At 37.6% G+C, this 21,308-nt stretch overlaps 1 long non-coding RNA gene across 1 annotated transcript; it reads left to right on the forward strand.

The window, feature by feature from the left end:
- The first annotated feature begins 243 nt into the window (after window positions 1–243).
- On the forward strand, window positions 244–20,162 carry LOC113459405 (uncharacterized). Its single transcript, XR_003380585.2, has 3 exons — window positions 244–419; window positions 14,341–14,431; window positions 18,613–20,162. It is a non-coding gene; the product is annotated as an uncharacterized LOC113459405 (long non-coding RNA).
- The last annotated feature ends 1,146 nt before the right edge of the window (window positions 20,163–21,308 follow it).

Below are 21,308 nucleotides of genomic sequence, written 5' to 3' on the forward strand. Positions count from 1 at the left end.
CAGAATAAATCTAAAAAGCAATATAGATGTGACTAGAATGCTTTCAGGGACCCATAGTGGTGAAGGGGGCCTATAGTGGTGAAGGGGCACAGGTGGTGAAGGCACCATCAGAAATGTCCCCTGCTCAGAATAAATCAGTATTTCCTTTTTTTCCCTAGCCATGTAATATGTCATCTCTCTGCTGTACTGGGCAATTTCTACTGTACTGTCCTAGTCACTATGGAAACATGAAATAGAGCTGGATTCAGTAAACCCAAGGCAGAATCACATCCACTTGAGATACTGTTTTTGTTTGGTGGGAAGTCACTGATAAGCAGATTTGAAACTAATTCAGCCAACTTATCTACCTGACGGTGACCACATCAAGATTCTGCTTCTCTCCAGGAACACCATGCGGACAATGACAAACATTTACTGTGGTAGAGATACAGCCTTCTGCTTCTTTCTTCTGTGCTTCTTATGTCTATTACCTGTCAAAGAAATGAGTTAGTTTGGTGTGAAGTGAGCTGTTCTTGACACACCCGTGTTGCTTTTTTTTTATCACTTTATTATCTTTAAGGCTGTTGACGTGGATTGTTCAGTAATTCATTACAGTACTTTTATAGACTGATTAGTTTATGATGCTCGGCATCTTCACATCTTTCCTTCTCCCTTTGCAAAGACTTCTGCCTTTTCTCATTTAATAGAGCTTTCCTTGTCTTTGTTCCTGCATTCAATCACTAATATTTGGAAAAGTATCTTGGTTAGTTCCAAAATCAGCTAGTTTGGCAACATCAAACTTTTTCTCGTTTTGTCTAGGGTAAATTTCATCTACCTCTGCAGGCTAATACATTAAAGTAAATTTGTTCTTTAACTTGCTTTTTCTGTATTCTGTCTGGTACCATTCTGTCCTTCTTCAAATATATTTTTTTCCATGTGTCTGACTGCAATGTATCTTTTATGTTTGTGTGTATGTGAAGCCATGCTTGCTCGTTTGCTGCATTATGTAATGGATTTATACATTGTTTTCCTCCTCCTTCTAATATATTAATAGCTACTTTTTTCCTTGCATTTTATGCCTCATGATAATTAAGATATGTTTTCCATCTGAGATTTTTCTGATTTTTCCCCACTTGATCAAACTTGGAAATAACGCTTATAAAATAATATGCCTTTAAAGAGTGCTTGTTGTGGAAACAGAAATCCTAATGTAAAGGCCAGGAAATACAAGTTTAAGTTCTTAGCTTGCAAAATAAAGTTCCCAAAGAATGAGAATTTAAGCAACTGGGAAACAGGCAGCAGTTGTACAAAAAGGAAATTGTTCCTTCCTTTCACTCAAAGCTTAAAACAAGCAGCTGCATATTATATGACACTATGAACTAACTCAAATATGTTGGAAAAAATATTTGTAATATCAAGAAAATATGGAAAAACATGACTGATGTTATCGGGAAAATACTGTCACGATTATGTAAATATTCTATTTTTAACATAATAAGCAATATTAAAATTATATTTTTTTCCTATAGAAGATTATATTTTGTTTGACGTACAGGTGCTGTAGCTGTATCATGAGATGTGTTGTGCTTATCATGTAACTGACCTAAAATATTTGAAAAGTGTCATATGTACTTCTCAAATAGCTTCTGTGAATACACATTGTCCCTTGTCTAGTCATGTATCTTTCTCTCTTCTGTTTAGAAGCCTGGGCCTTTGTAAAGAGTCTGTGTTTTCTTTTAAAAGCTGCTGTGATATGCCTTTGAGCATGTTTCATTTGCTGTTTTGACTGGCTTGACTTTTCACTTCAACAATTCAGCTGAATTACAAGTCTTGCATTAATTTTAATTAATCCTTTTGATAACATTAATAGCAAAGAAGTCAGTCTTATCAAGGGTAAGAATCAAGACGGATTAAGAAGCTGAAACATGAGGGACAGAATAGAACATGAATCAGGTCTGCCAGATGGAAAATTAAATGATGAAGAGAGAAGAGTAAGGGGTAGCTCATGGAATAGAGAAGAATGAAATTGGTGAGTTGGGAGTTCACAAACTATCAGACTTGCCTTCAGACAGCCCAGCCTTTTCTGAGAGGCACAGTGAGTACAGGCACTGCAGTTCTGGTATTGGTGACACAGAGAAAGGTGGCTGTCCATGTTCCTGTACTGTGTGAAACTGGGAGCAGGTCACAAGTGGTGGCTGTGGAGAGATCCCATGCCATGAGCCTGTGCTGGGCTGGGATGCCAAGTGTTCAGGGATGCCTACAGTGAAGGGAGGGGAGGTGCATGACCTAGCCCCAAGCCTTTCCCACCCATTCCATGGGGCAGTTGTGCTCCGGATGAAGGAAGATATGCTCCACCTCCCACCTGTCACCACATCCTCTGCTTGTTCTCTGGAGAAACATGCTGACCTTCTTGCCTTGGCCACATGGAAATTTTTTTAAGTGGCCTGGAAGAAATAAAAGAGTGGGCTGAAGTACATGGGTATCATACAACTGAGGGCAAAGATTAGCTATGAATTTCTGGGTGCTGTTCTGGCCCCATTAACTTGAAATAGAGACTGAGTTTTTAGCATGTTATTATTCATAACAGAATTTTCAAAACACTGCAGGACAGTTAGTGACTGGTTCCCAGTGAACATCAGTGAGGACTAGATGCTCAACTCTCAGCTGCACCTCCCTTCTGCATCACTTACAGGGCTGGCAGAAGGCTAAGTCAGGGAAGAGGTAGACTAAGGAGTGTTGGTGAGGTGAGCAGGAATAAGAAAGGGAGAACAGCAACAGCAAAACATACCCATGTCTTTAAAGGACTATTAAATTGACAGAGATTGGCAATCATCAATGGAAGTAAGGATGCAGGAAAACACTTCTTGTGGTTCTGAGAATAGAAGTAATTTTTAAACAAAATAGTATTTCATGTAATTGCAGCTTTCATGCGTTGAAATCGGTTGTTGTTGCTTCATTAGAGTGTTTCCAGTGTGGCTAGTCAAATTGCAAATCTATAGGTATATAGCTGTATACATATATACAGGTATATACACATTATCTATCTATCTGTCTATCTATCTATCTATCTATCTATCTATCTGTCTGTCTGTCTATCATCTATCTATCTATCTATCTGTCTGTCTGTCTGTCTGTCTATCTATCTCTCCTTGGGAATCCAAGTAGCTTTTCTCTGACTTGCAGTGTTATGTTTAAAATAGCATGATGGCTGTTACTGTAATGCAGCTTTATCATGTGCACTATTTAGGTCTGCCAAAATAAATGAGAATGTAAAGGAAAGAGAGGGATGGTGGCTGACTGAGTAATGTTCAAACTGTCAAATTTCTCATGAACAAATTAGCTGATCCTAATCTAGTTGACATTGGGAAAGCATCCAGGATTTTTTTTTATTACTATTTAGGGTTTTTGATATGACTTTTTATTGGAACTGAAACCACTGCTTCCTTGGCTTTGATTACATCCTTCCTCACCACAGAGTGCTTGGTCTCATTCCTGACGCCTGTGCATCAAGACAAAGGAGGAATAGGATAAGAGGAATAGGACAAGAAAAACCTCTTTCCTGAAGGTAGCCTAGAGAAGAAAGCCTATGGGAGGCTGATGCAGATGTGAGAATGCTCAAGCTTTGCAAGAAGCTTAGGCTAGAGCTGGGCCATTCCATCATCTAAAAACAGTCACAATTTTGCAATGATCCTACTGAAGCTGGACCTTTCCTTTGCCATCTACTTGGAATAATTATGTATTCTTATTATGTCCTTGAACATCTTGGAATCAAAATCCTGACAACAAATGCAGAGAAGATAAGTTCTGTTGTAAAAGACTTCTGTTGTTATGTGGGTGAGCTGTGCCAGTTTTAAATTGTCATGGGAAACCTCTAGGTGTGCATATGATATGCCTAAATGTGGTGCTTGGGAGAGCTCTTCAGAAGTCTGCTCTTCAAGTTTTGTTCCTATTCCAGTTCCAGCAGGCTGGTTCACCAGCTCGGCTTTCTGATTGAAGAATGAACAATTTGTTACTTAAATATCTTTGGGTTACAGATTAAAAGTGAGGTTTGGCTAAGTATCAGTGTGTGGTTGCTGGATGCTGGGGAACTAAAAGACGACAACCAGAGGGAAAAGAAGGAATCTCATGTCTTCTGTTCAGAAACAAAGACAGAGAAAAAAGAAAACCCTTAAAAGGGGAAAATTAAGAGTTACAGCAACCACATATTAGAGCTAATTGCCCGGACACTTTACGAAATTTGATTTCAGTGTGGGGGAACTTAATTTGCTCTTGGCAACAGGGTAGAATGCTTAATTCAACTTAACAAAAATACGTTTTTTGAAAGAGGAAACAAGACTGACAGAATTTTGGCATGTCAACAAAAAGTAAGAATACAAAAAGAAAAGGATTAGTGAAAAGAAGATCAAGAAAGGATCAAAAATATATTGGCTAGAGTCCAGGAAACATTTGTTACATTTTATAAGCAAAGCTATTCTTACAAAGTGTGTAGAACAGAGGAACTAGCTGATCTTTACCTAAAGCAATATTGGCCACCCTGTGTGCTAATGAACAGATGTCCCCATAGGAATCAGAAAAGCGTTGATCTCCCTACGGTAACCAAAATGGCATAAACTGCCAGGTCTACCTGCGTCTGCCGAAATGGAAAATTCAGTAGGGACTTGGACATTTAGACTGATCTGTGAGTAAACAACACTGCCCAAATATTTAATACAATACAACTAAATTATTTTGCCTTTAGTAAAAGCTTTCTTGTTTTTTAACTTCTACTTCTTGCAACATAAGGACCTGAGCCACTCCATAAAATGGTCAGCCTGATAGAAGGAGAATATTTTTCCATGTGATGTTCAAGTGTACTGTGGCAAAACCAGTGCTGCAGGACAGCAAGAAAGTCAAAATATAGATTAATAGATAATCTAGTTAAATAAACACAGGATGTATTCATCAGAAGGTTTCAAATTGAGAGATCCTTCATTTGCTGGTGGCCAATGTAGGCGTTGAATACTGAGCTAGATTAGTCTTAGGTCTAACCCAGGAGAAATATTTTTACAGTCTACTCTTGCACTCCTGAAACCTGATTTTGTATCTGCCATTTTTCTAACAAGTTTGGGAAAAAATTACTTTTAGCTGCTATTTCCAGGTGAGGGTTGTTAACTAAATAAATAAGCATTCTGTTATGAAGTCAAACATTAGCTCAAGACAGGCTCAGATTGGTTCAGTTAGTAGTTAGCCTCTTCAGTATTACACTGAAAGGGACTAGGAGTGTTCACAGGGTCAGCAATAATACAAGCCACAAATAATCCCAAACTTGATGGGTTTTTTTCAGGTGGCTGCAATCACTGACGTATGCCTTGAAGTAGAATAAAAATTCAGAGCAGAATTACTGGAAGAATTATCTGACTGTTGGTGCTGCCTACCCAAAATTTTTGTTACCTGTACGTAACAAGATACAGAATGAACAGAGTAAAAAAATTCTTCCTGCCGTATAAACTAGGAAGTGTATAATTTATTTTATTCAAACAATTTCTCTTCAATTCAGATTAAACTTGAATGGCTCTCTAAAACTATTCAAAGCTATTACAAAACTGTATTTTGTCAATTTTCAAAAGTGTTGCCTGCAAAATTTGTCTGAATACCTTGATACTGCTAGGATACATTTTTACCTAAATTCAGATCAGCTGGGGAAAAAAACATTTAGGACAGAAGACTGTGGGAGCTGTCAAGAGGACTAGTAATTGTAGGCCAGAGTCTTTCACTGCTAAACTGTGTCCACATGGACACTGTTAAATGTGTCAAATTACTTCGATTTAGCTAAACTCAAATGACCCACAACTGTCTCTTTCTGATATGGAAAAACTTTTCTTTTGTTTTCAGTTTGTACTACCTCATTTGGAAAGGGATTCATGCTTGACTGGGAAGAACCTTCTCATACCTGACAGAAAGTTCAAGCTATTTTTATCTGAGCAGTGATACTGGTGTAAGCGACCGACTCAACCTTCCCGTGCAAGTAAGGCAGGAATCACAACTCAAAGGCCATGGAAGTAATCAAGAGTCATAATTTGGTGGCATTCTGGTGATCTACTAGCATGGGTTCTGTTCCCTTGGTCCAGTTCCTGGGAGATGACCATTACCACCAGAATTCCAAGTAATTTACTTGGATCAAGTGGAGAGTTTGAGATAGAGCAGTCAAGATCAATTCTCTGCACTAGAAATGGCCTTCCAAGATACTAGGAGCAAGTAATGTAAGCAATCTTACCCACTAGAGCCCACTGGTATGGCTGTTTAGAGGCTTAAAAAGAAGAAGAAAACTAAATCACACAGTTTTGATATGAAAAGTTACTCAAACTATTTATTCACAAGAGAAAAAAAAAGTTTTTGAAACAACTAGAGATTGTTATGATTGATATCAGAGTTTTTAAAATGGCAGTGAATCATCAGAAGTCACTTGCAGTGACTCATACTGTGGTCAAAACTTTCATATGTCAAACAGGTATTTTTCTCAAAGAATACCTTTTCATGTTTCTTTGTTTATATTCAGTTATTCAGGGTATGTCTTTGTCTTTAGTCTTCCCCATGAGTCCATACTGTGAGCCAGTCTGCCAGGCTAGCTAATTGTGCAACAATATGTTCTGTACCTCTTCTGGTTCAGCCATGGTGAGCTTTGGGTAGGCAAAGACAGCTCCACTCACCTTTGGACTACAGTGTGGAGGTACACAAGAGGAGCTCCCTTGCTGATTGCTACGGGATGGGTTGTGTGGGCTTCTGCCCAAATGCTGAGAGCATTTCCCTCCTGCAATCCGGCCCTACATCCCGTGCCCACTGAAGCCCACTCATGGTTAACTTCACTGAGCTTTGCCCCTGGATACTCCTCCAGAGTGTAGCAGCCATATTGTCATTGGACAGTGCCCTCAATAACATCATCAGGATGATCTGAGTTGTCTGAAGTCATGCTAAGACACTTTTAGGAAGAAGGATGTAGTTGTGCTCCAGGCTTCCTTCTTAGCTCCTGCCCTTACTAATCACCTGTGCCATGGCAGTTCTTAGAGGTTCCACAGCAACTAGGTGAGTAGGATTTCATTTTCCTGTAATGCACTATTAACCATGGTACCATGCTACCTTCAGGATGTACAAACCTAAAACCACTTCACCCATTTTCAATAACACCTGTTAATTATTCAGTACATTTTTCTATTTTGACTCTACTCAGTCTCCGGGGAAGAGTTTTGCTGCTGATTTTAAACATAACTTTCCATTTGGCTTGAGTTTTAATATTCTTTTCTGTATTGTATATAATATGCCTGTCTTTAGAATTTTTCATTATTTTTAGTATTAGTGAAGAATTGTACCAAATAAATGTGATATATCAATGTTATTCCTTACAGACACATTTGGAAGATGTGATCATATATAATGAAAGGACCAGAGTTTCTCTGAATACTTCCATAGAAATTAAAACCTTTTAAAAAAGCAATTTTTAAAGTTTTTGTATAAATTTTTAAAGACATTCATTACTGGTTTACTTTAATGGTGTTCATAGTATGAACTCATGGAAAAGAATAAAGACAAAGAAATATCCTGAATAACTGAGTATAAACAAAGAAACACAAGGAAGTATTCTCTGAGAAAAATACCTGTTAACATAGGAAAACTCCGACCACAGGTAATAACTTCTTTAGAGGAATTTATTGCTGGTTTGGTGATTTGGGGAGGCATATTCCTTACCAGTACAATACAGTCTTTTACATAGGAAACCTGATCCTTTATAAAGGTTCAATTCAAAATCAAAAAAGTTAAAGCTGTAATGCAGTTTTGCCAGCAGTTGCCCTCACATCTCTCCCTCCTGGCATTTTTGGAGAAATCAAGGATTTGCCAGAGGTGGAGTAAGCGTGTCTTGGAAATGGTTCCTGGGGCACCCCAGGGTTCCAGCCGGGCAGAGGAGTCAGGAGCACTGGCGAATCTACAGCAGCGACCAGGCTGACTCCCATGGCCCTTGCTAATGCTGGTTTCATTTACAGCTCTGTCTTTGTTCAACTCCCCAAAGCCTGCATAGAGTAGCACTTCAAGGAGTGGCTGGACTTGAGGAAGTAGTGAGTGGAATCTTTGAGACTCCTCTTCTGGTATGGTAGGAAAAAAACTGTGGAGGCTTGTAACACTGTGGTCTATGGATGTGTTATCTCTGCTCTGGTGTTTGACAGGCTTTTGATGCCGTGATGACTCATAAAAAAAAAGAGTTGGCAGAGAAGCCACGATGGGCCATGTGCCCCACTGGTGATAGCAATGAAAAAACAATGTCTTGGACTAAAAGTTTGTCTCAGCCTTTGTTTCAGAAGATACCTTTTGTTATCACTTTTCTTTGAAACATATATTTGTACAATTCATTATGCTCAATTTTGGTCTTTTACTAATATATTACAGATCTTCTGTTACAGTTATTATTTTTTAATTGGACTTGAGATTTTTGTCAGTAATCTAGAAAAAATTAATAATGCTAATCAAACTGAAATGAGAATCAAATTTTCTGTGTGCCTGTATTACAAGTGCTGTATTTGTACATGGTATTTGTTTATGCAAGCAAGCATTTGAATGTTTAGAAATTATGCATATACATATCAACATATTCCTTAGCTATTTTGTACACATACTTAATTACATTTAAAGATGCATTTGGGGTATTTATTCATGCATATGCTTATTGAATAGCTTACTGCATGCTGAATATTTCTGATTGCAGGGTGGTTTTGTATGTGTAATTAATAGGTTGTTCCATAAGCAAAGGAATTGATGGCTTCCTACAGATTTGAATCTTTTGTACCTTAGCAATTTCGACCTTTCTCAACAATAATATTTTCATGGCTGACCTGGCAGGATTAATGTGCTCTGTGGTCAGCCAGTATGTGTAGGTTCATTGGACAGCAAGGCAAATATTTATTGGAACTGCTGAGTTCTTCTTCCTTTTGCTCTTCTGCAGTATTAATGTATGATGGTATTCCACTAAGGAGTTCAATTCCAAGAAGCACTTAGGATCATAATTATCCTTAAGATACTTGCCACATTTTGAAATGTCTAGAAACTGGCTAGTGAAGTCAGAAGGTATGGGGCAGGAGACATGCAAAGGAAGAGATAGACCTCTGGACACAATCAAATGCTTATCACCTTAGGAATTCAAGTTGAAAAGAGTAAAATTCATGACATTTCACTTACAGTATCTACTGTAACTTTTCAACAGCTCCAGGACAGAGTCTGCCCCAGATCTATGGTTACCCTGGAATCCATGGCCTGAAACTAGGTTCAACTGAAAAAGCAACAACTAAAAAAACAAAGTGTTGTATGGTTTTACTGTTGCAAACAAAACCTTCCAAACAAAGAGCAGTAAATCAAAGATTTTTTCCTTCTTGGCCCTAGAGAAAGCCTGATGTAACATAGCAGGTAAATCTTACAGTCACATGATGACATGGCTATAAATACATTACTCTCACACAGTAATTCCTCTGATCTAGCCAGAATGACCTGTAATGCTCTTTGTTTGCGTTGTTTTTACCTTAAAATTTTTTTCAAAATTTCTGGTACTTTTGTATCTCCTTGGCCTAACTTTAGTCTTTTTTTCACTTTTTTCTTGTTTCTAGTATTCATGGTCTCTTAGCACCTGTTGACTGTCTCATTTCCCACAGTTTGTGTTATCATGTGATAACACCAGCTGAAGGGTGCTTCTGAAACAACAACCACAAAGGCAGACTGTGGTTTTGAGAAAGGCACATTCTGCAAAGGGTGACATCCAACACTTATCATGATGCCACCTGCATCTATATTTGAAGTAGTCTCAAAAGTAAAATGAATCATGTCTGACTTTGTGTGTCAGAAGTCCAGTGTAGAAATTTGAAAAGAAAATTAGCTGCTTTTATAAAGTTGAAGCACTGAAGTCAATTACCTTTACTTGGATAATTTGAGGCCCTAACCATATCATCACATACCATGACTCCTGCTCTTTAGCTCTTTCCTAAATAAAACATCCCCAAACTCAAACTCATTACAATCCTACCTTGTGATCCCAGTAGCAGCTGTACCCACAGAAGGTCTTTTTGCTTGGAGTTGCCCCTTATTCGAGTAGAGTGAACATCTTCTTTCCTAAGACTTCATTCCCTGCCTTCAGAGATATTGAGTGAAGCAGGAAGTGACACCTGCTACCTACCTGAGAAGGAAACTCACCACCCTTAGGGAAGACTTATGATTGGGCAGCAACAGTCAAAACTCCCTCTTTCCTCCCCATACAGCCAGACAAAACTAGGATGGTATCAGTAGGTGTCTTTCAATGTTCAAATACTTCAGCTAGAAGGGCTGGGTCTTTCACTAGAAGGGCTGGGTCTTTCACATCACTGCTTTCTCCTAGAGGATATGATACCTTTTGAAAGAAAGGTACTGCCAGAAAGGCCCCCAAGCCGTGAGAAATACTAAAAAACCAAACCCAACCAAAAGATGCATGATGACTATTTAAAAAATACTTTCTATTATCCCCTCACATTAATGAGAACAATGAATGGCCTCCTCTGCCTACCTGAACCTGTGAAGAAATTCAATGCCATAAAAATTAACACTATACTTGAATCCATACTGAACAGGCACCTACATGGTAGGCTTTGATATGCCACCCTCCCACCTCAGAAACTAGTTCAGAAACAAGTTTGATTCTAAGACAGCTTCAGAAAACAACTGTATAGAGTTGTGACCAGAATAATTCAGATCAGAATAAGTCATTCTCCTGTAAATGCTCAGGATTTTCAATTCTCAAAATGCTGTTTTGTCATTACAATTACAGTGATCCCATGCTCAATTGCACCAGTTGTGAATGTTTCCTCAAATGTTACTTTCCCTGGGATGGACAACACCTGTCCTTTTCCTCAGCAAGGACAGTCAGCCCAGCTAGCTGCTAGCCTGCTTTTAAGGACAGCTACCACACCCCATATTCACTTGGGAGAATAAACAGGAAACAAAACACGAGATAACTAGGATGCAGGTTGAAAACACGAGAGTACACATCTTGGAGATCCTGAGGCTGTGGTATATGTGCTATGTTTATTAGATACTCAGTAGTCAAGACAAATAGATGGGAGGAGTGGAGTATGTGGAGAGGGGGTGTTGCACACATGGCAGAGAAGCAAACTGTAGATGAAGAACCTAAGAGTGTGGCTGCAAGCTTAGATAAAGGTCACAGAGTTTTTCTTACACATGCAAGTCAAACAAGGTCAGAGCTCACACTCATGCATCCTTCTGCAGTTTTTGGTACTTCTACAGTTTTAGCACACTTTGATCCTTGACAACTAGCCCTACTATCCAGAAAATGTGTGGGTATCATTAAGTGGACAGCATGTTAAAAAAACCTTTCCCATTAATTCTGGATAAAATAAATGTGGTTGGGATGGGGCAGTGGGGATTTTTGGATCTCAGTCTAAGCCATGTCATGTGTTTTCCAGGTCAGTGCAGAGTTTCCAGTCTGGTTTACCTAAATAAATGTAGTCCAAAAGACCGGCTGTAGAAAGGGAACCAGAATAGAGTGGTCAGGGGCTGTTGGCTGCATGCTTTGACCTCCTTTTCTGTTTTTCAAGCATTTACTCAAGAGATCAGGGTAAAACAGTACATCTAAAAGCCATGAATCAATTAAAATAAGAACTTCAGATAGTTTATGTAGGAAGCCAGGTTATGTGATAACATTAGACACTTCTTGATTTATAATCTTTAAAATGATCTGTATTCCTGGACAAGACAGAAAAAAATGTTTGTCAGAAAGGAACAACAAACTCACACAGAAACCAGGTAAATAATTTGTGTGAAGATGAAACATGTCTCAAGGTTAAAGGTAGTTAGTTCCATTATTACTGAATGCTGGAACTAAGTTGTAAATCAACAGAAACTTGTGTGTGGGTAATAAATGAACATAAAGTATTGTCTTCCAGCTCTCACTGCTGATACCAGGAAAAGCATTACAGTCTTCTCTGGCTGTTGAAAGAAGCATAATGAAGTGCAGTATTTCTAATTAAACAAATCACATGGTTTTTTTGGTAATTACTTGCTGTCTTTTGCAGACAGGCCAGAGGTTTCATTCACCTTCTTGTATATGTTTTCTTGTCTTTGCAGAGATCAGTGTTTCATTTTGGGATTTTTTAAGGGGAGACATTTTGATTTTTCAGAACCAGGTGGGATTTTGAGAGCAGAGATGGATACACTGAAATGAACTCATTTTTGTTTCTTAGTGGGAGGCCCACAGGAAAGAGAAAAACAAGTTTCCTCAGCCCAGACAAGTTTAGCAAGATAGTGTGAGCTGAGAGCTCAGACATAGACACTGATCATCTGCAGGCCATGCATTTGATGAGCATAGAGCCCTTATTGTTGATGGTGTACAAATCCCCCCAGGAATTGTCACACTAATATTGCATAACCAACCACTTTGTGCTCAGTAGAAAAAATTTACACTGATGAATGGGGGCACTCTTTGAGAAATATCCTCATGTGAATTCTCATGTCCATGAATCAAACAATGAAAAAAAAATATTTCATATAGCTATAAAAAATACAAAAAGTTTATTTACTGATGGTAGTTTAGCTATAATCCTTTATCAGAAGGGACTGTCCTAAGCCACGATTGCACTGTTAAGGTGATGGTGTTACACAGCTGCCTGCAGATCACCCACATTTGTGTGTGTCCCTGACAAGCAGATCCCTGAAGGCCACACTTGCTTCTTCCCATGATCCCATCTGCCTCTCGTGTCACTGAGTCATGTCAACACTGTTCTACCTCCAACCACTTTGCCACTTGAAAGGTTAAGTTTGGGCTTCACTTCTTGCTTTTCCGGGCTAAGTTTAGTTCATGAGAGGCTGCTGAAGTACAAACAGGTACCATGGAACTGGAGCTCACTGCAGTTGTTAAGGGTGAAGCCAAGGTCACTGACAAACAGCAGGAAATCGACAGCTGAAGTCACAAACACCATTAATGGAAGAGCTTTGCAACATATCGGAATGAACCTGTTATACTCACAGAGGATGGATGGATGGATGGATGGATGGATGGATGGATGGATGGATGGATGGATGGACAACATAATCCCAGAATAAGCATGGCAGTACAGCTTCCCTTGATGCTCATGCCTTCCCAGATCATGCCTTCCCTAACTCCTACCATCAGAAAGCCTAATAAAAACTAGTTATAATCTACAATGTGCACACTCTGGCAACTGAGATCTACATTTTTAAGCACAAGCATACTTTTCTTCACTCATCTGCTGACCTGTGGTTATACAAGTCTCTCCATACTTTGTTTTTCATTAGACGTTTATCCCTCAAGTAAAGAAGAGAAACAGAGTAAGGAACTATGTTTGTGCTGCATAGAACTGGTAGAAATGATTGATTTTTAAAGTAATGATTTAATCAATTTGCTTTTAAAAGGTTTTTAAAGATTTGGATTCTTTATTATTACAATTGCCCCTTTTCCTTGAAGATCTGGTTGTGGAGAAAATGTGTATAGAAGAATCCATTATTCCCTTCCTGCCTGGGGCTGCAATTATAATGCTAGGCCAGATAGTACCTATTACCTGCCTGCTTCCTGTTATTTTTGGAATGATCTTAAACAAGGTGAAAGTGCTTATTCAGGGTGCAGGAATAGGAAGGTTTTATTTCACTTATCCAAATATAAACTCTGTATTTAGCCAGTATTTTACATGACAAGCTAAGGACCAAAATCAATTCATCTTTATGTGAATCTTACAATAATGTCAAATAAATTGGATGAGACCCTGAAATAACAAGAATTACACATCCTGTGGGAATCTGCAGATGTTGCACTGTCGTTCTCAGCTGTACACCATGTGGCAGTTCTTTTTTCACTTTCTAACCCTCACAAAGTATTTACTGTTCACAGTCAAGTGTGTTATGTCTGTATTAGGCTCAGACTATAAATAGTCACACTGCTTATAACTAGAACAGATTGTTTGAGCATACTTGTGAAATAAAACTTTTTACACAAAAGCAACACATTCACCTTTTCACCAGCTAAAACTTTCTCATCAATACTGCTGATGCAGAGGTCACATTTAAACTGTATTGATGGTCTGTCTGTGTTTTGCTTTTTGTTGCTGGTGCAAAGTACTATAAGAGACAAATTTAGCTTCCAGAGACAGGATAGCATAAAGATTAGCAATCTGGGTAAAACTGAATGTAGACCTAGTTTTACAGATTTTGCCCATACTGAAAGAATTATATGCAATCATTTTGACTTTCCTCAATTATTATTTTCTATTCTTTGTGTATATATCTTTATTATGGCTAAATTTTTGTCCTCCATTCTCAATTGATTGATTTCTCCATTGCTATTTACAATAGGGAAACATCTCAACAAGATTTCAATCGCTCACTTTGTGCCTTGGAAGCTTGGAACCAGTGTGACTAACCGTGGGTTCTTTAATTTACATTGGTAAGTAATACAGTTTTCTACTATTTCACACATAGCTTAGGATTCTTTTCAGAATGAGAGCATGACATAAAAGACAGAAAAATCAGTTCCTCTGGGTCTATACCTGAACAGTATTTTTTTTAGAAATATATGGTAGTTGAATACAGGTTATAAAGCGAAAGTTTTAAATCTGGTCATAAATACATGTGTGTGCGTTTATTTTCATCTTTGAGATACCAATGTTTTACTGCTATTGCTCTTGTGTGTCATTTCTGGAGAAGAATCATGCTGTTCTCAGTAGGGTAAAAATACAGGAAAAAATACAGATAATCCAAACAGCCTACAGCCTGAGACAAACATGTTTTCTTCGTTGAATAGTGACTTTTCAACAAACAAGAAGTTTTCTTAAAATTTTCAAACCAATTGATTGCAAAACACTTCTTTTTTCCTCTTTGTTTTGAGAAGTGATATGTTTTCTTGATGTGCACTCAAATATAATATGTCAAGTCTGCTTTAAAATACTGGAAATGGTTATGCCTTTATTGCAAGGTGAAGTGCTCATACAAGCACATAGTAGTGGCTAAGTGCCTGTAATTTTGTAAACTGGCAGGTTTCCTCACCTGCCTAGGAAACAAACCCAGTACCATGCCCAGGCCTCTTTAATGCCCTTCCCTCAGGAAGGGTCCTGAAATGCAAACCCGACCGCGCAGCAAAACACAAGATATTTCCCCTGACTAAGGCCCCTACAATCAGGAGTCCATGGACCCAGTTGAGTTTCTTGGTCCTTAGCAGAACTCACTTGATGCTTTCTCCTTTGGTCAAATAAAGGCTCAGGACTGGCTGGTTCCAGTGCTCCTCTCCTACCTCCTCAGGCTCAAAGGGGCCCTTGGTTATTTGCCTCCTCTTTGCTGTATTTCACTTTTTTAAAAAATATGATCTTGTATTTCCATAGATAACATCCATTGACATTTTCTCACTGCCTGAGAACAGAGATAAGAAATTTGCTATACCTATTATTATTATCTTTTGTTGCTCAGCGCATGGTTTCTCTAGCAGTAATAGGGTATCTAATATAATTTACTCCACTGGAACCCAATGTAAAATTTTGTGCTTTTGTTCTATCAAAATTCCCTTATTTGTATATTTTGTTGGCCTGGCTAGGATCAATTTGATTCATGAAAGCAAATCAAATTATCTCTATTGACTTCCTGAAGGTTTGGACCAGGGCTCAAATGAATTTTTATAAAAAGATGACCAGTTTCTTGTAGTTAGACAGTATTAGTTGCATTCTGCTGTAGCTTTTCTTGGGAATGAAATGGGGATTTCCTCAGGACCACAGCTGAACTGAAGTGAAGTAGGAATATTTTTCTGTTACTATTGCAAAGACTGCACTTACTCATTGTGAAAATAACATTTCCAATAATTCTAAACTTTCCTTTAACAGAATTATGTGATCAATACAGGGGGCTGGCATTCCTTCATAGCTGTAAATTATAACCTCAAATTTTTGAAATCCAGCAAATTACTGATGCATCAATCTAATGCTTCACCAGAATCAGGATTCTGAGCACCAAGTAGACATTTGGTTACTAAATTTATTGCTACAGGATTAAAATATATTCTTGATTACATTTCACTTAATACACTTTTATACCTTGTAAAGTATATGACAGTGACTTAATTCTAATTCTGCAGAGTGTCAATTATTAAGCACTGAATAGAAGAATTTCAGCAAGTCCTGAATGTCCTAGCATCAGTTGAATCACTGTAGATTGCCTTTGACGATTTCTGTTGAATACTTCAGACTGCAGGAATAGTTTATGTCAAATAAGAGAGCTATTCCACAAGCTTTAAAGGGATGAAACGTGGATTCTTTTTCACTGTATCTGTTGTCCCCTAACTAATCTTCACAGCTGTAACCAGAATTGTCTCTATATCTCTGACCCATCACTGGGCCCACACTATGGCTAATGTGAAACTCTGTGTACACACAGAGCATGTAACATTAACTTTTTTACATGTTTTTTCATCTGAGGGAGCACTAATTTGAGTCCCCCTCTTGCATCTTGCCACTGAATTTATGATGATTAAATATATGAAAATTATTTTTTCATAAACTTTGCTTTCATAAAGTTTGCAAACCTCTTCCCCCACAAAAGCCTCCACAAAATTTACTAATGTAGAAGGGAAATTAAGTTTCAACTTTTTTCCATGAGTGCAGGGCAAAGAGAGACTCTGTTGCTGCAGGGATCTCCTCCATTCCAAGATGATGTAGTTGATATTGTAAGAGGTGTTAGCCTCTAGTGTTAGACAGGTGTTGTCTGCAGGAATGATTGCTACAGGGTACCAGGATGAAGTATTGTGGGAAAATATTTTATCCATAGCAGAGAGACAGAAAGAACCATTGTGTCCTTGATTGGTTTGGGGGAAAAAAAATTAATGATAACTGAATTTGGCTTACACTGCAATGCTATTGTGTCTTTCAGGGAATTCATTCAGTGGATACAAACATAAAACACATGGAGTTCAATACAAAGATAAAGTCCACCATATCTGCAATCAGCAACAAAATAATATCAAACAATTATAATTTTAAGCACGCTAAGCAAACATTTATATAGTTAGCCTGTCCTCAGAGCTTAAAAACCGAGACAATATTCTTTTCTGTTGAGTTTTTTGGAAGTAGCATGATGTTTAATTAGAACAGCCACATCAGTTCAGCATTAGACACCAGTATTAAAATATTGATTCATAAGGTCTAAGCGATGTTTGCTTTTATAAAGCACAGATATGAAAACTGGGGAGATGAGTAAGGTATCTCCAGTTAAACCGAAATCATGCTGTCTGTCACTCATGAGGTAGCTGCTGCAGCTCCCTAAGACCAAATGCTTACATACTGCTGATCATAAGATACGATGTACAAACTTGGAAACTTTGGACTGGTAATTTTATTTTTTAATTGGTGTTTCTCCTTTACACTTTGTGGCTAATGTTTTCCTATTATCGAGGTCTTGCATATTTTGAGCACCCACCCAATTCTGTGGTATTATGTTTTTTTTTAAGGTCTGAGTGACAAGTACATTGATATAAGTGAATCATCATTTTGCAGGCATAAATTTTTATCAGATCGGTTTTCTCATAGATTTATACATTTAAGACAGGGCATCTGCCATTAAAGATTAGCTCCTGGAAGATAGGATGTTGTTCTAGTACCAAATGATAGAATTTCATACTTTAAACATGTGAAGCGAACTAGATAGTAAATGAGTATCTTGTTAAGTAATTTCTGGTTATCAGATAAGAAAAATGGAACTAAAAGGATATTATTGTGCAAGATTTCTGCTAGAGTCACTGCTTTGTGCTGCAGGATTGCATTTGACTCTAGGATACACCAAATATGATGATAAAGCCAAAAAAAAAAGCAATAAAAAAAAGCATCTGAAGTGCATTATATCCTGTGATTGCAAGATAAATTAGCATTACCTTCTATGGGATTCTTCAGTGTGCAGTACATGAGAATCATTTGAGAGATAAAGAGGGACTTGATATTTTCTTGAAGAATCACCCTTTGAAAGTGAAATTTTTGGGGGGAGAGGAAACAAAAGACTTTAGTCAAAGACTGACATATAGTATCAGTCTGAACGAAGCCACGTTTCTTATTCATCAAATTATGCTCCCTGACACACTTAATAACACCACATAAATCTCTTCAACCCGATGCATCCCAGTTTTACAGATTCAATACTGAGTCTCATGTGGGAAGAAATGGGACTCAGAATAACCATGGAGGTAGTGGATTTCTGAGAGAGGCAAGTACAGGGAGTTTCCTTGACTCAGTGGCCCAAAATATACAGCTGGGTTTGTCAAAGGCAGGTCCCAAAAATGAAAAGTGCAGAACACAGAAAACAAAATCAAAGTCATTCCAACGTAATTCTTAGACTTTAACAACCTGTCTTCCCAACAAGCTAAGTATTACTGTGCCTCCCAGAAGCACACATGTGTCAGCATTTGTTTTTTATTTAAAGTGTATAAGAAGAGATCAGTAGTGGAATGTCCCAGTCAGATCTGCCTCATGAATTATACAGGAAAGCTGTGGATTTCTCAAACTGTATTTACCCTGCTTTGATTTGCAGAATTGTGCAATGTCTCTCAAAAGACATTTTCTAGGATCTAAGTTCACTTTGGTGTTTTTTTTCCTACAGATGCAGTAGAAAAAGGTCTCACTGCTGTTACTGAAAGCTTGATTGCGTCTCTATGTCCAGTCATTACAGACAAATTGATGAAGTCACAGTTTACAGTAGTAGCCAGGATTCATGACAAACTTTTTAAAGTGCTTGATAAATTGATGTATATAATCATACACAACAGAATGCTGCCTATATGCACTATAAATATGTGTATGTGTCATTATAAATTGCATTAGTGTGGACACGTGCATCATATACAACCAAGTCATAATGACAGCCTTCTGTTTTGCCTCTTCCTTAGGTCTGCATTTCCCTTAATTTATCCTGTCACTTGTAACAAGAAAAGCAGATGGAATCTCTAACATGAAAATTTTAATACCTCGCAGAATTTTATATAGACTTTAAATATTTACTGTGATCATGTTTAAGTATTCTTATCATCTACACAAGGATGTAAACTATTTGAATCTTGCCAATTTTTTAAACCATGATAATTTATCTTGCTCATGAACTTTATAGTCTATTTCTGTGCTGAATGAAAATTGTCTACTTTTATCAGTTTAAAATTTGCCTTCTTTCAATTTCAAGGAAATTGAGAAAAGCTGTTGCTATGACAAAAAACCCCTGATGGTTATTTCTCAGCCACTCCTAGTATAAACTTTGGTCATGTTCCATTTTATACATCTTCTCTGTAACACAAACTTAATCCTTTTCATCTTTCTTCATGTAAGATATTTCCCATACCCCCAATGATTTTCATCACTTATCTCTCTCTGTACCAAGAATAAACTTCACAGACCAACTGTGAATGCCATTCTGTTGTAATAAAATATTGTTTTTATTCAGAGGTAAAACCAATAGATAATAGGCTTTCACTGAGTGCTTCACAGTGGCTTTAGCTACCATGCTCTTGGCAACCATGCTCAAATTTGAACACCTCCTGTCCCAGCTGTGTGGTTCAAGGCAGTTCCCCTCCTTGCAGAGACAGAACTTCCTTTTCTGGCCCTGTATTTGGGTCACTGCAGATGTGAAGCAGTCTGAGAGCCAGCAGGGAGGCAGCAGGGTGACAGGAGAATTTGGGATTGAAACCAAAGTGTTACAGAAAGTATAGATTCACCTAAAGCCACTGAAATATTTTATTTCTTATTGTAACAGGAAGTTTACATACTTGTGAGGAACACAAATGTGGTCGACTTGGCTGTGTTAGGTTTATGGTTGGATTGGACTCAATAATTGTAAAGGTCTTTTCAAGTTTTAATGATTCTATGTTAAACTATACAAATAGGTCACTTTTAAAGACTGAATTGCCAATGCATTACCATTTGCCATCAGCTGCCATCTAACTTAGCTGTTAATAGATCCTGTTGAAACTGTGCAAGGTCTTGACTTAACATAAATCACTCATACGTGAAACTTGTTGTTCTGCACTGATCCATTCCAAAGAAATAATAAATATATTTAACAAGCTCATTCATAGTATGGAAAATTGGAGACACTTGCTACTTACCATATGTACAAAATGATAATTTATTAATACTCTTTGTTTTCTAACTTTTAAATCAGCTTCTGACTACATGGCATCATTTTAGACAAAAACAGACATGTATTTACTGGCTGCAGTTCTTTTGAGCTAGTCAGATCATTTAGCAGCTGGAAATGTGTTTACTGACCTTGATAATCTATGTTTTAGAACATAACAGCCACACCTGGCAACGTGGTAAAATATCTGGAATTATGCTCTTTTTTTCTTGGACCAGGCCTTGCTTGACTGTGGTTTAAAAGGACAATACGATACTGAAATAGATTGAATGTTTTGTAACTAAGACTACTAAACTACTAAAAAGCTTGGCTTCACTTTAAGAAGAAATAATATCATATGAAAGACTTTCTACTTAGCTAAAATGAAATTATTAAGCATTTTATTAACTGATTCTTACAGTTAAAAAAAAAAAAAAACCATAGTGCTGGGGCTGGGAGCGCCCAGCAGATTGCTGAATAAAAGAGAATTACCAGAAATGCTGCCACCCAGATTGAGACCAGTGATCTTAGTTCACTTCTTAAGGCACACACCTTAAAGTAATATATAATCTCAGTGGGCAGGAAGGAAATGAATGCCAGAAGTGACCTGGTTAGTCATTCCTCAGTCAGAGCTGCTGGAGCCAGACTGACAAGGTTCACTGATGGTGCTTTAATTGCTGCTGAAGGAATAATATTTAGTTATAGAAGACTGCTTTGCTATCAGACGAATCCTTTTCATGAACCTTGCATTCATGCACAAGTAGCACTAACTGAGGTATAGCTAGGGCTTGAGAACAAAAGCTTATTATTTCTTGGATATCTTTCCCTAGAACATTTACATATGTCTCAGAATTAAGAAAAGGCAAGGAACAATCACAGTGTATTTATGACTCTTTGAAGATACTATGTATAAAATATGAAATAATATGAAGAAATTGTGCTCCTGTAAGAAATTGTTGGTTTTGGGTTCTTTTTTCCTTACGTCTTGTATTATATAACCTATTACACTTTAAATGAAGAAAAATAGCAACATTTCAAGTTCACTGTTAATGCCATGGAAAGACTACATAGTATACCATCTCCTCCATTTGGCTTACCCTTATATTCACCTTTATATTTTACAACTGTTATTTATTTTCCTGTTTTGAACTAATTTTGAAATCTTGAAAACAATGTTACATTTGACTATCAAG

This window comes from Zonotrichia albicollis, chromosome 3, assembly GCF_047830755.1.
Source record: "Zonotrichia albicollis isolate bZonAlb1 chromosome 3, bZonAlb1.hap1, whole genome shotgun sequence".
NCBI classification, from domain to species: domain Eukaryota; kingdom Metazoa; phylum Chordata; class Aves; order Passeriformes; family Passerellidae; genus Zonotrichia; species Zonotrichia albicollis.